Source organism: Lycium barbarum, chromosome 1, assembly GCF_019175385.1.
Source record: "Lycium barbarum isolate Lr01 chromosome 1, ASM1917538v2, whole genome shotgun sequence".
Classification (NCBI taxonomy): Eukaryota; Viridiplantae; Streptophyta; class Magnoliopsida; order Solanales; family Solanaceae; genus Lycium; species Lycium barbarum.
Window position 1 is genome coordinate 14,246,429 of NC_083337.1, and position 15,193 is coordinate 14,261,621.

Consider the following 15,193-nt stretch of genomic DNA (forward strand, 5'->3'; position numbering starts at 1 on the left):
TCACGGGTGCATTCGTAGCATGTTTTTATGTGTGGTTGCATATTTTGTTTGTCGAAATCGGACCTCGGATGATTATCGAAAATCGAGTTAGAAAGTTGGTTTTTGGCCGCTCGGGGCTTGAATTGGTCGACGGGACCTCAGATGGAAATTTCGAGTGCACGAATGAGTTCGTAGCGCATTTTTACCCATATCTACATATCTTGTTTGTCAAAATCGGGTTTCGGATGAGTTTTCGGAGTTCTAGGGCGAAAAGCTGGAAACTCGGGACATCTGGTGTCTGGTGACCGCTACTAAAGACCCCTTACCGCTGTAGCGGCACCGCTACAGAGTCCTTAGGAGCGCTGCATCGGTTTGAACGCTGTAGCGGTAGTTTCCGCTATAGCGGTTTCGCTAAAGACTGATGTCGGGTCCAATATTAAAACCCTCATATCTCCCTCATTTTAAGTCCAAATGAGGCAATTCAAAAGCCGAAATTCAAGTATATTTCATGAGGAATCCAATGGTTCCATCCAATATGCAGTTTGAGTCAATATTCGAGCGCAAATATAGGAAAAACATAGATTATGTCGGATTTAGACCTCATTTGGGATACCTTCTCTCTTGGAAGCTTGGGGATGAATGGATTCCTAATTATTTCTCAATATTGTTCATATGGGTAAGGTCTAAATCTCATTCTTAATATTTTCCATTAATTAATCCATCATTTTGGCTTTGTAAAACCCTTCCTCTTCCAAAAATCTCTATGCAGAACCTAGGGTTCTTCAACCCAAAATTGGAGTTTGTTTCCAAATCAGTTTTTATGGGTTCAAATCATGTTTTAGTGAGTTCATAATATTGATTTAACATCATTCATATTTTTTCTTGAATTTTATGCCTTGAGATTCCCATTTTACCCTTCAAGAGGTCGTTTCTTCTAACACTAGGGTTCTTTAGGACCCGAATGTCGTGATTTCGTTATGGGTCATGTTTGTGTGATTGGTAACCCTGTATTCGAATGTGAATAGCCTTGCGCGGTTCGAGAATTAGGTGATGCTTCGAGTGACGAAATTGAAGATGCGCGTTTGAAGCTTCGCTCGGATGGCAGGTAGGTTATGGTTTCCCTTTTGGTAGACTCCAGTTAGCTTCATATATCCGTGTATTATAAGGAACGGAGAACGCATGTATAGTAATTGGAGATTTGGGATGGAATTCTTAGGATGGTATTGTTGTGTGATTTGTGTGTTCGAGCTTGTGGCCTGTAGATTCCTTAGGTTGTTTGATGTGGTTTTTCTTTAATATCGGTGGTTATATGTGAATTGGAAGTAGCAGGTGAAACCTAATGTTATGTCTAATGATGAGAAATTCCCATAATATATGATTATTGTGCTATGCCATTAATAGCGAATCTAGTGGATAAATGGGAGGATAAAATGTACCAATGATTGTGATTAAGTCCAAAATGAGTTGTGACGGGGGATTTTAAGTGTAGGGTCAGATTCGTGTTCCTAATTTAAGGAAGTGGAAAATATGTATATCGATTGGTTGACCTTTTGTGTGTGGGATTAGCCACCCTGTTGTGTTGTGATTGACTGTTCTGTTGTGTTGGCTTGATGCCATGTGTAGTTGGTAGATATCGAATTATGTTTTGTCGTCTTGATTGGGATAGATTTAACATACCCACCGTTGGTATTGTGATATTATTATATTATTGGCATGCCCACTGTTGGTATTGTGACATGATACATTGTTGGCGTACCCGTTACCGGTACTTGTGATATTGATATATTGTTGGCATACCATTGTTGGTATTGTGATATGGTACATTGTTGGTGTACCCCATTATTGGTACTTGTGATATTGAACTTGGTTGTTGACGTTGACATATACATTGCATACATTCTCTCATATTCATGATGCATGGATGATATCCGGTGATGATTCGGTATCGTTGATTATCTGAAATTGGTGTTTGACAAACTCTTTTACTTGAGTGATTTTGAGAAGGCCGATGCCCGAGGTTCAATTCTGGAATTGTTGACATATGAATTGCATACATTCTCTCATATTCATAATGCATGGCCGATACCCGGTGGTGATCTGGTATCGTTGATTGAGCGAAACTGATATTTGATAAACTCTTTACTTGAGTGACTGTAAAGTGGCCGATGTCGGATGAGCTATTCCGGTATCATTGTTGCACGGCCGATTCCGATGTTATCCCGATATCGTTGTTAGTGCATGGACTCCTCGGGTCCCCCAGAGTGGTGCCGGTGAGAAACCCCCAGTGAGAAATTAGCCAGGGTCCCGTCTATCTATTGGGCATAGATTCGGGATGGGTGGCACTCAGACTTCGCGAGTCACACTGAGTTGTGCTACCGAGACGTCGATATTTCCGTCTGGAGTACATGTGTACACCTCATTTGCATGGCATGGCATTGCATCCATACATCTTGCATTGCATTGCATTATGGCTTGTTTGAGATGATTTGGTATTTACTTGTGACGATTGGATTCAGATTGATTTATTCAGACTTGGCACATTTGCGATTAGATGCTTTACTTAGGCAATGACGTGTACTTGGATCTGGATTTATTGATTGAACTTGTTGAGGTATCCTATAGACCATCCGAAAGATTAGTTATATGTTTGGTCTCTATGTGATGTAGGATAACGGGTGTCTTAATGATGAGGTGACTATTAGACTGAAACGATCGATTTAATGATATGTGAGTTCCGATATCGTTGTGAGCTTGATTTGTGAATTATTAGAGTGAAATTAATGCTTAAGGGTACTGATATACAGTGTGTGGTAGATAGCCGTATGACTTAATTGAGTTGTTATCATGTTTATATGTGAATTCTTCTACTGATATGTGTTACTAACCATTTTCGGCCTACGATACTTACTCAGTACGCATGGTTTGTACTGATATTGCACTTGCTACACCCTTTTAGTGGTGTAGATTGTTTCAGGTGATAGATCGAAGCATATGTGAAAATACGCAATGCCTATCTGAAAGGTCTCCTCCCATTTCATTTCGGGACGGAGATTGAGTCTTAGAATGTAGTGGTAATCTGAAATCATTAGTCGCTCTTGTACTAGTCTAGACCAGGTCATAGGAAGTTGGATCGAATCTGTATTTGTCACACCGTTGTAATTATATTAAATCTTGAGTTTATTGCATAAATTATGAAGTTTCCGCTGAATTTCTAAGTATCTATTGATTTAAAAGTATCATTTTTTAATTGATGTATAATCAATGAGAGGGTTCGCCTACCGAGGTGGGAAGGGTAAGTGCCCGCGCGACCCCTAAATTGGTCGTGACATTCCACGACACCCTATCATAACCGTTGGTTTAATGACCGCATTACCTCCTGCTTGGCTTGTTGATGTCACTGATAATCTCCTATGCCAGTAGAATGTTCTCAGTAATTGTTCTATCTTTGACAAATCCACTTTGGTTCTTGGAAATAATTCTGGGAAGTAGGGTAGAAAGTCTATCATTTGTGATGTTGGAGATAATTTTACTAGAGACATTGTATAGGCTGTTAGGCCTGAGATCAGAAAAACTCTAAGGTTGGTCAATTTTTGGAATAAGAACCAAACAGGTATTAGTGTAGAATTTAGCTAAGCTGGCTCTAGTAAAGAAGGCAATAATGGCTTTTTTAAGATCATTAGAGATAATGTTACAGGACTTTTGATAGAAGATGCCGCTCATACCATCTGGCCCTGAAGAACTATCAAGTGAAGAGAAAACACATAATTCTTGATTTCCTACATAGTGGGGATAACACTCAACATTATGTTATCCTGATCAGTAATGCATCTTTGGAGACAGTTTAGAACTCCAAAGTTGCTTTTATCATTGTCCTGATTGAACATATTTTGATAGTATCTCACTGCTCCTTCAGTAATAGAAAGTCTCCTCCTTCTATATTTTATGATTCTGTGAAAATAGGTTGTGTTAGCATCACCTTCTTCAAGCCATTTGACTCTTGCCTTTTTTCCTAAGCATAGAGTCTTGGATCTTTAGGTACCTTGTGAATTGAGCTCTACATCTAGATAGTTGCATCCTGTTTTCTTCTGTATTATTGGTGATACTATCTACATCTAGTATTATCTGGAGGATCTGGTTCGGGGACAAGATTGTTTCCACCTGTTTTGTCCTTTTGGTACTGTTGTTCAGATATTTTAGGTTCAATTTCTTGAAGTCCCATTTCCTTAAGCCTATCTGCAGAGGCTTTCATGATTTTTTGTATGTCAATCTAGGGCCACTCTAGAGGTCTATTTACTTTAAGAGTAAGTGTCTCTCTATTAGGAAGTGGATGTTGCACTTCTCCCAGAAAAACAACACCTGGTGGTATAGTAACTTTTCCTTTGAACTTCGTTTGCTTTTTGGACATTGATTTCATCTCCTCTCTAGTAACTACAACCATTTTAATCACTTCATTTTGTACTTGTGAATCATCATTTTTAAGAGTAGAAGGTTCCAGATTTCTATTGCTTCTGCTGGTTCTTACATTCAATTTTGCTACATACTCATTGACTTTGCCCTTCTTTTTTCCTTTTTGAGACCAATCCCACCTTATGATCTTTGTACCCTACTAACCTTGATCCTTGTGGACCAACTGGGTCCAAGGTGCTTTATATTCTTGTGTAGTCTTTACTTATTCTTGAAATTTCTCGACTCTGTAGCTGATTGAATCTGTTGTGACCTCACCTCATTGTGATTGGGGTTGTTCTGATTCCCATATGATTTGGCTACCTTATTGTTATTCCTCCTCTTCCTTTTCTTCTATCAATGTGGTTCTATCCATCTACGTACATTGGCATTGACATGATCATCCTTTTTAAGTTCTTGTGTTATGTTTTCCACAACAACATTGATTTGCCCTCTTTGCTGCCTTGAATCATTTCCTTGCTAATTGATGTTGTTCCATTTGACATTATTCCCATTGTGCTGATTTTGTGTTGCCATTTTTGGATATTTGTGCATTGGTCTCATTCTCCATATTGTTCTTCCAAGGATCAGGCCCTTCAGGATGCAGTTTTCTATGGTTGGCATTGTTATGCCCTTGGATCTTGCAATGGGAACAATATAAGGGAATGGTTTCCAAATCAATTTTCTAACTATAGCTGTCCATTTCTCTGCTGGAGTTTCTCACTTCTACACAGATAGCATGAATAAGAGGTTTGGTCAGGGGACGATCTAGTTTTTGTTGTAACGGTTCTATTTTTTACGATTCATATTTGCACTTGCCTCATTTAAAAGGGAAAGTGTCTCGGGGAAGTACGGTTGTCAATCGTACCGAGAGAAAGGAAAAAATATACTTCTACGCGGATGGTGCTCTAAATGGACTTTATTTTAGAGTCGCCACCTAATTTTAGGAAATTAGGAAAACCAGTTCGAAAAGGGTTCATTCAAAACGGTTAAATTTTAAAAAGAATCCTAATCTAACCAAAGTATGGGTAAGGGTTCTGGTGATTTCCCGGGGAAGGTGTTAGGCACCCCGGTATTAAGGATCCGCTCAATCGCGGTTTACCTACGGGTTCTAATAGTGTGCCTTAATGTTATGAATTGTTTTTGATAAAAATTGCTTGGGTTTATATTTCCGCAATAAGGAATGTCATTTACGCAAAATATCACATCTTGGGTGCCGGGTTTCGGGCTTGGACACTTAGGTTAAGACCCGAGGGCGCTCAACTTAAGTAGAACACCACATAAGCCTACCCTTTAAAAGTCCTTTAAAAATCTTCTGTTTTTCAAGTAAAGTTCTCCCTTTTATTAGGGCATACCATTATAATCCTCGTAGGTTCACCTTATCTGTTTCTAATCTCTCATCCTTCCTTAAATTCAATTTAGTTCTTAAATCCAAGTCATTTATGTTCAAAACTCTCAAAGTTAATATATCAACCCCATTTTAGAGTCAAATTATGAAAACCAAGCTTATATTAAGAGTAATTCGTATTTCACATCTGTTTTATACATGGCTTTGAAAATCGGTTTTAGCAACCCTAAATCATAAGTTCTAATCTATAAAGGTTCCAACAATACTTAAATAAAACAAGTAAACATAATATTTTCAAAATAACTAAAGAGAGGGAGAGAATGAAGGTGGAGAAAGGTTAATCGGATAAGCCTATCTCCTCGCATTCTTAGACCTTTTTTTGCAATTCTGTGCTTTCTTTATTCTTCGTCTGAAAGCTCCAAATGTCCAAGTCTTTTCCTTGTCTCCTACTACTTCTCTTCTTGTCATTCCATATTGCTTGGATTCCATATGTATGCTCCAACTGTGCAATATTCGTCCTTGTAGTATTCCCTGAACTTGTTTATTCGTACCTCGCAAGAATAGAAACGAGAATGATTAGTAAAAAGGATACGCCACCCCACGGGTTGACGTTTATGAAAATATAATATCCCTCGGTTTCGCATCAAAATGTGGGAGCTTTGATTACTAAAGGCTCAGAATCATGCTTCTTTCAAATATGGGAAAAAGGACCCCTGAACATGTCATGGCTGCGAAATAGCAACCCTTCAGTCATTCTATTGCCTCGCCAAGCGCATGTTGGTTCCTATTTTATAACTAGACTATGATCATCATTGCCCACCGTGGGATAGAACCTTTCCGGATGTTACACCCCGCACTTTCAGAGCATGAGCATGACATGTACATCACCGTAGTAATGGAGTGTCGGAGACATCCCATGATGTTTCGGAAGGTACAAGCCATGGAAAGTATGTAACAATGAAGTAAAGGATGATTATGATCTCGCAAGTCGTAATCGGGAAAGACTATTTTGAAACACGAGAACATGGCCATTATTAGTATAATGAATGATAAATATCATGTATGGAGAGTTTCGGAAGATTTCGAGGTCAAGAAAATTGAAGAAAATAAGTTCGACGAAAATTTGAGAAATGCTGGGCAGATTTTTAGTCAACTTTGGAGGGGTATATCTCCATGTATATTTGGAGTTTTAAGGCTTTTCAAAAGCCTAAAATGAAGTTCGTCGAGTCTAGTTTCTAATGCAACAAACCTCTCGTAGATAGAACATCGGAGTAGAGAATTATAGACGTTACAAACTGAGCTGTCGACGCAGAAACCGGGTGCTACAGTACTGCTACAGTACTGTAGCTACAGTGACGCCGCCTCAGCTCTTATAAAAAGGGGCAAACCCCCATTTTTCTTCATCAAAAAAACCTCTGAAAATTTCCAGAAAGTTCAGCCATCAAAGGGCTCTTAAATCTCATATAGAATTGAAAATTTTGAGTAAAATTTCAAGCTACGGAATATCAATCGAGGTCCGGGCAACGCGTAGACGCGATTATAATTTCGTTTGGTGTTGGAGTTATCTTGGGGACAAGAAAATGATGAAGATTTTGCTACCTTCATAAAAATAAGGTATGAATTGTTGAATCTCTTTCTTTATCAATATGAATTAAGGAATAATTTCAAGAATAGAGGTTATGGTTGTTGTGTTGATGTTGTTGATTTATGGATTGAGGGTTGAAGAGAAATTTAGATGAAAATATATATATTTATCTTGTAGGATGTTGAGGATGTTGTTGGTATTAATTTCGGCTTCTTTACGGAAATAAAGTTATTAAATAGTCGTATCACAAGTTGGTTAGTTGAGAAATTTAGAAGACATCGTGTGGGATGTTTTAGGAAGTATATTGGTATGGATAATGGTGTTGATGACGTTGGTATTGTTGTTGTTGATTGGTTATTGATATTTTGATTTCGGGCTAGGCATATAAACAGGGGAGATGCTGCCCGAATTTCGACAGAATCTAAAAGGATTTTAATTAAAGTTTCGAGACGAGCGTATGAGGATGATTCTAATAATAGTATGAATGGTTGTATATGTATATTACGAGGCTATCAATGATCTTAAGTGAATTGCAAAACTGGAAGTAAGTTGGAAGTCGATAAATTATCTTCCAGGTATGTTAAGGCTAGTCCCCTTCTTTCTAAAGGCATGATTCTTTCGTTATAAATCTTTGTATCGTACTCATAATATCATTGTTTCCGCAAATGCTAGAAGTCCATGAATTTCGTGATCCTTATAATGTTATTGAGCTTCTAAAGGCATGATTCTGATGCTATGGCTTCATAAATGTTTCCATATCTTCCTCGTTTTCAAAAGTTAAATATTTACTACTCCAAGGCATAATTCCTTTCCTAATACTTCATAGTTGTTTTCCCCAAAATGTCGTATTTTCAAAACCAGAGATTTATGATTCTGTGAGCTCAATCACACAAAGTGTAAGAGTCAGCTTCAATCATGGCATTGGAATGCTCTTTAAAGAAGGCAGCAAAATGATGATCAGTAACACATTCAAAATGAACCAGATTATCCTAGGGAAAACAACAACCACAAACAACATCTGTGTATAGCCTTGGGATGGGGTTACAAATGCCAAAATCAGTCATGTCTCAAGATGCAGTAGCATCAGGAGTTATGTATAGCAAAGAACACCTTTCTTCTGGTGCAGCCAAGCATGAAGCCACAAATTGGCTCAAGACTTGGTCCAAAGGCACAAACAACAATCTCAACATGAACTTGAGTTCAGCAGCAGCTCAGAAGGACCATTTGGGATTTTGAGAACCCTCTAATTTATGCTAACAAAGAGAAGTGAAGGATCAGCATCCAAAGTTCATATCTTTATCACATTAACTTAAAAGAATACTCAGTAGTTATTCATAATAATAAAAAACTATCAAAGAGCCAAGACATCAGGCAAATTAGCATGCCAAGCAATAAGCTTGAAAGGACAAGACAATTAAGGGGGTTACCACCCTCTTAATCCAATGCCGCACAAGATCCAAAAGGTTTAGAACCTCGGCAGGGCAGGCTATTGGAGGGGCTAAACCACTCCCTCTGTTTGCCTTATCTTTAAGCCATCAACAATATAACAAAGAAATCATGCAAGAAAACTAATCAACAGAGACAGATTTATCAACCAAGATTAATCACATATTACATGAAAGATCAAACAAAATTTCTTGGATTCATGACTGAATTTAGACACACACCCATAAAACATATTTGACACAACTCAGGTCCTAATCTCCTATCAGTGCCTTTTCTCACAAATCAATCTTATAGCCTATCACAAGCAGAAGGGGACATAAAGAACCAACTCCAATATCAATTATCAGCCAACCATCTCAAGACTTATGAAGAACAACAGACCAATAGGCAAGTGCCTGATCAGACACTGCTCAAGCTAAACAGTCCAAAAATATTAAAATACATCAGGTTAGCACTCAAAGAAAATTAGAGATAATAATGTATCCTGTTTATTCTAGACTAATGGAATAGGAATCTTAAGACTAGGTGAAACCTATTATTTTATCTTATCAACCTGTTAGTCAGCGTACTAGCCTTCTTCTACCTCTTTAAATAAACCAGTTTTCCATCATTAAACCATTATCCTACTTTATCTCAAGATGAGACTTTTTCTTTATAAATGAACTAGATATTTAGATAGGAACCCTTTTTCAATCCCTTTTGGGGCTACTAAACTGAATAGAGAGGGTGAATCCTTATTCCTTGGACTGACAAAGATGCAGGTTGCAAATATAAACTCTTACTACTCAATTCTTATTAGAATATGGTAATCATATCAAACCAAGAGTTCATAAGGGAACCAATCTTGCTCAAAACAACCATTCAACAGAGCATAGGCAAATTTAAGGTCACTGGATAAAACTAAGGTCTGATTCAAGTCAATGGCATATAGAGAAAACTCTTACAACTAACAAGAGGAAACAACAGCCCATACGTATAGCTCCTGTATATTACAGATTCTTTTGAAGCTCAAAAGGTAGTAGAGACAACGCTTAAGATTTAAAGAAACAAGTTAGGACAAAGATGTAAAATTGTCCCTATGGGACTGATGTTAAACACAGGTTCAATCTAACTCCAAATCATTACTCAACAGAATTCTAGCTTTGTTTCAACTTTAAACACACTTTACACATGTAAACACAATTCTGAAGTTGTTTTTAACAGTCGGAGTTCGTTTCATACTTTAAAATGCTTCCTTACATAAAGGTTGATGCAATGAAGGGAAAAGGAAAACATATGTCATAAACACAAACACTTTGCCCATATTCCAACAAAGTTCATTTCAAACCATCTCAAAAATCAAGCTAGCAGCTACATCATCTCATTACTTTAGCTCAAAACAACATTTAGGATTAACTTAAGCACAACTAGGCTCTAAATTCACGACTATATTAACCATATTAGACTACATGAGCTAAACTGATATACTGAAATTTGAGCAGGCATAAAACAGAAACAGCAGCGACAAATATCTTAAAACCAAAATTAGAACTAGAAGAATAAAATAAAAATAAAAACTAAAACAATACTGAAATGCCACAACCAAAATGGAACTTCATAATTAAAAGGATAAATGAAGGAAAATTACCTTTTTGACGAGCAGTGACGGGGGCAACGAGTGTCGATGAAATCTTTTCACATCGAATCAATTTCCAATGAATGGAAACGACTTGCAAAAATTATACTTGAGTGAGAACGTCCTCGAAATCTAGTGTTCTCACTCTTAGGGTTATAAAAAACCCTTTTTGTGATATAAAGAGCAAAAATTTCGGTCTCAACCCATTGTTCATCCCCCTAAATGCAATAAGCATGGTTTCTATTTATAGAACCAAGAGGATGACCCCAAATTCTGCTCAACCGATGTGGGATTCTTCATTTTTTCCCTTGTTTCCCCCCAAAATCCTTACCTTATCCAAATTTTGAAATCAAAAAAAATAAGACCACAGATTCCACCAAAACATACCCAATTCGTACCAAAAATCCCTAGATTTTTGCAAGTATAGTACTAAGAATAATGACAGCGAAGCAAATGGTACCAACCAGTCACAAACAAATAAAAATTGTATCCAATAGAGCCGTTGGTGCCAGGCTGTATGCGTACGATTGAGAAAATGAGTGGAAGGGGTCGTTTGGTCGGTCATTGTTGTGGAAATCAGAAGAAAAGGGCATCGTTTTGTGTTGAAGAAGAAGGTCGTTTGGTCTGTAGACGTTAAGGGCCTATTTGGCTGTGAGGATCAAGGGTTTTTTTTTCCCGGGGGGGGGGGGGGTGGGGGGTAAGTGAAATATTGAAACTTAAACTCCTTTTTTTTAAAATGTAGTATACTCTTTACATAGTTTCAAACCGACGTATTGTTACACCCCGTAGTTTTGTATGTTGAAATTTGTTGGTGTTGGCTATTTTAAGTATGGACATTGGAGTTACCTCCAAGGATACACGAGATTAGATACACGTATCCTATGTTTATGAGAGTTTAAGTTCATATAATAAGCTGCGGAAGGATTGGAGAGCAAATGAATCAAGAAATTAAGTTTGTTGGATTTTTGGAGAAAATATGAGGGGAAATTTTGGCCCTACTTGAGGAAGGAATATATTATAATATATGAGGAGTTTTGAAGTGAAACAAAATCCTAAATTGAAGTCTAGTTTCCAACGTAACAAACCGTGTGTCGATCCGACATCGGAATAGAGAATTATAAGCATTTTAAGACGAATTGCCAGTGCAGGGCTTAACCCTGCACGAACTCGCCAAAGGCTAGCGTGAACGCGCAAAGTAGCACTGGCCAACTCTGCGCGAACGCGCCCAAGGGCAGCGCGAACGTGCGGAAGGATTTTAGAGTCGGTGCCAACTGACTCTAATCCACAATAAAGAGGTTAAACCCCCCCCCCCCCCCCCCATTTTTCCCCATAATAATCTCCTAAAATATTCTGGAAAGTTCAGTAACATATGAGAGCTCATATACAACACAAAAGTGATGATTTTGAATAATTTCGAGTGACGGAGTATTAATCGAGGTCCGGGTAACGTATAGCCGTGATTATAGTTTCGTCTTGTGTTGGAGTTAGCTTGGTTTCAAAGTGAATATTGAAGATTTTCCTATTCTAGTAAAGGTTCGGGTGAAGGGCAGGCACCGAAGTAAAGGATCCCTTAAGAAGTAGCTTGACGAATAAGGTATGTAAGGTGTTCGTTTCTCTCTCTTTCCTTGGCACGAATCCAACTAGAGCATGAACATGAACGTTCCCTAATAAAATCACTCCATTCCTATGTCATGTAGCTCAAATCTTAATGTCTTAGTTATTTGATTGATTCTTGGTATATTATCATGTTATCATCGTTAAGTTATTTCTTTGGATTCGACACGAATTCCGTAAGGTGACCGACCTTACGTCACTCCGATAAAGTTGTAGCTTTCATATGAGCTTTCATGCATATTATTTATATTATGTATATCTAACATATTATATTTATGGATCGGGTCGTACGTTCCTCGGCACTACCATATTATATTTATGGATCAGGTCTTACGTTCCTCGGCACTAACATATTATACTTATGGATCGGGCCGTACATTCCTCGGCACTAACATATTATAATTATGGATGGGGCCATACGTTCCTCGGCACTAACATATATGGATCGGGCTGCATGTTCCACAGCACTAACACTTGTGTGTGTGTGTGTGTGTGTGTGTGTGTGTGTGTGCGTGCGTGCTTACTTGCACGTGATTTTTTTAAGATTTATGCATTGCATATTGTATGTTCTCAGCTGGCAGGTTACCTCTACTCTTTTTATATTTCTGTCCTACCTATGTTCTTGCTTCCAGCCTTATATACTCAGTACTTTTATCTGTACTGACGTCCCATTGTACGGGACGCTACATTTCGTGTTGCAGGCTCCGACAGAGTTATTGAAGAGCATCTGCAGTAGGACTTCCAGCTTCAGCGGTGTCAGCAAGTGCCGCTACTCCGAACTTGCTACCTTTTGGTACTTTTAAGTTAATGTAATATATGTTTATATGTACATTGTTAGAGGCTCATAGACATAGTGGGGTATGTATATATTGTGTATGGTCATGTTAGCCTTGTTTGGTCTGTGCTACTCTCCTGTTAGCCTTGTCAGCTTTATGATACTCGTGATGTTGTGGCGACCTTGTCGGTGCGCATATGTACAAATGTGTTGGATTACCGGATATTTTTATGTTGGGCCTTTTCTGCGTGTAGGTGTTCTTTCAATTATGGTATGTGATGGTCAAAGTGTCAAGTAAGTCAGGTGGTTTTCGGCCTACGGGTTGGAGCCCGTCATACTCCTCGTCGAGGTGTGACCAATTGATATCAGAGAAGTTCAGTCCTAGGATATCTATTAGCCGTGTCCAGTAGAGTCCTGATTATCGGTATATCGTGCACCATATCTATAGCCAGGAGGCTACAGGGCATTTAGCAAGACGCTCTTCTTCATGATCTAGATCGTGCGATAGAGCCAAGTAAGGATGACATTATCTAATCTTTTCTTGTTTAAATTTCAGCGATGCCTCAGAAAATGAAGAAGACCAGCAAAATACGGGATGCTACGGGGGAAGGCCCGAGTCTGGTACCCCCGGCCGAGTTAGGACATAGCGAGGCTCAGAGCGCTACCCCCTCACATGCTACCTCTACTCCATCAGTTGCTGAAAAGCATGATAGAGCTCCAAACCCTCCGGCTCCTCCCCCTGCTAATCTAAATCAGGATTTGCGAGATGCAGTCCAGTTATTAACTAGATTGGTGGCTACTCAGACTCAGCGGCAGGCTGGCCTTCCGGATAGGGTTGTTGATTCCCGCGTGCGTGACTTTCTTACTTTGGACCCTCCGATTTTCACAGAGACAAACCCGAAGGATGATGCTTAGAATTTTGTAGATCGAATGGGTCGTGCTTTGAGGGTAATGCATGCTTCTGATATAGAATCATTGGAGCTAGCTTCTTATAGACTGTGGGATGTGGCCGCAGTATGGTATGAGTCCTAGCAACAGTCGAGGGGGCAGAATGCACCTCCAGTAGTATGGTCCGAATTCACCAGAGCCTTTTTAGATCATTACCTGCCCGCTGAAGTTCACCGGGCTAGGGCTGATGAGTTTCTATTACTTCGCCAGAATAATATAAGCATTCGGGAATATAGTTTGAAGTTTAACTCCTTGGCTAGATATGCTCCGACAATGGTTGCTGACATAGAAGATGGGGTAAATCATTTCATGACTGGATTTGGGCCTCACTTGATTAAGAATTGTATGACGGCTTCATTACAAGGTGGTATGGATATTGCTCGTATTCAGGTGTACGCTCAGAATTTGGAGGACCTTGAACGTTAACAGTGGACTGAGCAAGACCCGAATGGGGGCCGTTATAAGTGGGCCAGATCCGCAGGTTATTCAGGCGCTTATCAGGAAGGTCATAGGCCCTATTCTTATAGAAGATCAGCTCCTTCAGCAGTTAGTGCCCCCTCTCAGTTTCCGAGGCAACGTTATGATCTACCCACTTATTCTGGATCGAGTCAGAGTTCGAGAGCGCCAGTTCCTTCTTATAGGGGAGAATCGAGCCAGGCATGGCCCCCACTACCCCGTTGTGATTAGTGCGGTAAGGGCCACTTTGGCCAGTGCTGCCAGGGTATGGGGGTGTGTTATTCTTGTGGGCAGCCTGGTCATGTTATACGGGATTGTCTGACTCGCGGCGGAGGCGATCCGGCACAGCCGACAGGTTCAATCGCAGGCTTGTCATCTTCTGTTCGCCCTCCTAGGCAAGGTTCTTCAGTTCCAGCCGATAGAAGTAGGGGAAGAGGTCAGGTGTCAGGTTCCAGCAGCAGCCAAAATCGTATTTATGCACTTACAGGGCGGAAGGATCTTGAGTTGTCCCCAGATGTTGTGACAAGTATTTTATTTATCTATTCCAATGATGTTTATGCGTTAATCGACCCAGGTTCCACACTATCTTATATCACTCCTTATATTGCTAATAAGTTTGGTATTAAGCCCGAATACTTGCCCAAGCCTTTCTTAGTTTCCACTCCGGTCGGGGAACCTGTTGTTGCGAGACGAGTTTATCATAAGTGTGTGGTTACGATATGTAGCCGTGAAACTTTTTCTGATTCAGTGGAGTTATAAATGGTGGACTTTGACGCTATTATGGGTATGGATTAGCTATCCTCTTGCTATGCCAATGTGGAATGTTGGTCCGAAACTGCGAAATTTCAGTTTCCGGGGGAACCAGTTCTTAAATGGCAGGGCAATACTCCAACTCCAAAGGGTAGGTTTATTTTCTATCTTGAGGCGCGAAAAATTATTTCCAAAGGCTATATTTATCATTTGGTTTGAGTTAGGAGCACTGAA

The 15,193-nt window shown here is 39.4% G+C and overlaps 1 long non-coding RNA gene across 1 annotated transcript; it reads right to left on the reverse strand.

Moving 5' to 3' along the window:
* Positions 1-5,913: 5,913 nt before the first annotated feature.
* On the reverse strand, positions 5,914-11,090 carry LOC132632235 (uncharacterized). The gene is made up of 2 exons (XR_009579294.1): positions 10,429-11,090; positions 5,914-8,608 (listed from the first exon to the last, which is right to left on the reverse strand). It is a non-coding gene; the product is annotated as an uncharacterized LOC132632235 (long non-coding RNA).
* Between the last annotated feature and the right edge of the window lie 4,103 nt (positions 11,091-15,193).